Consider the following 3,215-nt stretch of genomic DNA (forward strand, 5'->3'; position numbering starts at 1 on the left):
ACCTTGGTGGCCTATTTGACCACCATTACTCTCTGTCTCACTCATTTCTTCATTTGCTCAACACGACCAACACAAAAACAAAAAAAACATATCAAATTGATTCCACTTCAGCCAACAAAATCACGAATCAAACTTTGATAAGAGAATCCTAAATAACACCAATCCCCGGCAGCGGTGCCATTTTGATTAACGTATTAACAACACCTCATCCGATAATAGGTATAGGCGATCGTTAAGCAGTATAAACCCAACAAAAGAGTTAGGGTCGATCCCACAGAGAGTAGTAATTTTCTGAATTCAAATATGAAATTACAATAGTGATTTTGGTAGCTAACGGACTAGAGATTTGTGGAAACCAGTAATGAAACTTAAGGGTTGACACAATGTTAGAGTGACGACTTTATGGATAAGAAACTAGCCTCAACAAGTAACTAGGAACAACCAAATAGGAAAAAGGTATTTGGGGGATTGACCAACCAATTGTTAAACTCAACTTAATGGGTGCAACTTACTAACCAAAGTTCTAACTTTTCATGGGTAAGGTGAACTGTAGGTAAGGCATTTTTCTGTCGAACAATTACCTTTTTACAATTGAGTTCTCTCGAACCTCAATGCTTTAGGCTTAAAGACTAGTCCACAAACTCAACACATCCACTCTCTCGAGCTGAATACAAAGCATGAATCTTAGGAATCACTCTCTCGAGCTGAATTCGTTGTGACCCACTAACTATGAGTGCCAACTTATCACTTTAGCTTTATGTTTCTTTCTTAAGGAAGCATAAAACACTTAAATTATATTGAAATAAACATGCAATAAAATAGTTAAACCACAATAATAAGCAAGACCCACTTAGAATTAGCACTACAATTGATAATAACTACCACCAATCATGTCAAATCCAGCAATTGATCACATTGTCAAACCCCCAATATTAAGGATTTAGCTAATCATCATAAAAGGAAGAAATTCAATACCTAAAACATGCTCCATAGCTGGGTATCGAAAATCAAAGTTCTAAGATGAATATTATTTTCCCTATTACAATACCCAATTGAAATCTCTTGCGAAAATTTGTATAAAATCAACAAGAATGGTGTTTTTGTTCTCTCTATTTTGTTCCACAATGACTAAATGCCTTCTCTCTCTTCCCAAAAGTTAATTTATACTGATCTGAGATATTGCTTTTTGGGGTTAATCGGCGAGGAAAGTCGGGCTTCGCCGACCGGTCAGCGATTAGTAGATTGTTCTAGTCCATCGCCCTCTTCTTCTTCACCTTTTCCTCATTCAAACACTGTAATTTTAGGCGATCTAGATTAGGATTGCCGATCACTTCCGCGATGCTCCTTTTAGTCCTTTGGCTCACCAATTCAATTTCGTCTTGGTCTTGATCAATGCGTTCGACGGTACAATTTTCCTTCATCGATGCATTCGGCGATTCGCCGATAGAGAATGCAATTCACCTAAGTTTTTCCCATTTCAGGCTCAGTGTTCTGTAAAATTAGGCTGTCTAAGGGTAACTAGGAGATTCATTGATTCTCTTGGCGATCTTTAGGCTTTCTTGTCTTCCTCTTTTTTCAGCTTGTGTTGCTCCTTTTTGGCTGTTTTGTTCCTCAATCCACATACCTGAAAATCAAAGATTTAACATCAGTTTATGGCACAAATTAAGCATTTCAGGACAATAAATCCATATAAACAAAGCCCTAAATGAGTCCAAACTAAGGACTCATCAATGATCACAACTAATCCCATATAACTCAAGCCAAGATTCATATGCAAATTTCATTTTATATATTAAAAGTTTTAGCATAGCCAAATCCAACTTCATGCTCAAAGTTAAAAATAGACTACGTAAAGAAATTGATATTAAACTAGCATTTACTAATTCACTATTTCTTTATTAGTGTCGCATTTACTAATTCACTATTTCTTTATTAGTGTCTCTTTTCTTAGAAGTTAAGAACTCTCCTCGTTCTTGAAACTTATTGTTAGGGTCTGCCCTGATTTTCTTACATTGTTTGAGTTTTATTTTTCTCTTGAACGGAAAATCAAAGTATTACCATAACTGTCTTAATTTACTTGAAATCAAAATATAATTCTCTTCCATATTTGGTTAATTCTTTCTTTAGAGGAAAAGTTTAGAACTCAATAAATTGAAAATATCTCTTCTCATATCAAGAACACAATAGTATCCACAATGTAGACGCTTAAGAGTTTAGTTTATAGGGAGATTATTCTCCCAATAGAGTTTATGTTTTTTAATATTAGTTATCAATATGTAGGTCACTTTATGAAACCATATTAATAATATGTCTTTAATATACTTTTATTTGTCGTCTAATTTATCAACCATATAATTTGCAGTTGTAAGCTTCCGCATGATGCCCTAATCACGAACCCAACACTTATATCATATGACATAAGATTAGCTTTCTAACATACATGATATCAATTAAAGCACAAGAAATTCCTTTATAAATTGTAGTCATCATCATTTAGAGAAAAACTATCATCAATTGCAAACAACTCAATAAGAAAGGTAACCTTTAAACAACTTCATCAATGGTGTCCATTAATTTGATCAAATCTTCTTACTAATTATATTTTACGTGGTCAAATTCAAGAATTTATAAATTAAAAAATAAATTACATCATCACTGCAAAGATCACCATTGAATATTTCTTCTTGCACATTTACACCTAACCAAGGCTTGTAATACAATTTAAAGTTATGAAACTTCTTAAGCTCACAAATAATAATATCATGGATTTTTTTTTGATAACTAACAATTTATTTATCAATTTAGAATTATAACTCATAAAAAAATATAATTTGAACAACCCCAAACTTGTAGTAACAAAAAACAACCTCATTTTTTAAAACTTACTATATTTTTTTAGTTATGTGTGTGTTGTGTGTGTTATGTATGTGTATGCATGTATGTGTTGTGTGTGTGCGTGTGTGTGTTGTGTGTGGTGTGTGTGTTGTGTGTGTGCGCACGCCTGTGTTTGTTGTGTGTGTTGTGTGTGCGCACGCCTGTGTTTGTTGTGTGTGTGTGTGCGCCTTTGTGTGTGTTGTGTGTGTGTGCGCATCTGTGTGTGTGTTGTGTGTATGTCTGTGTATGTCTGTGTGTGTTGTGTGTTATTGTAATGACCCGAGCCTATACCCTGGAAGTTACCGGCGTACTTGATCCCAAAGGGGTCTCGTACAAGCCTC

The sequence above is a fragment of the Solanum verrucosum genome, unplaced genomic scaffold, assembly GCF_900185275.1.
Source record: "Solanum verrucosum unplaced genomic scaffold, falcon-dt-bn FXZP01000095.1, whole genome shotgun sequence".
Lineage (NCBI taxonomy): Eukaryota > Viridiplantae > Streptophyta > Magnoliopsida > Solanales > Solanaceae > Solanum > Solanum verrucosum.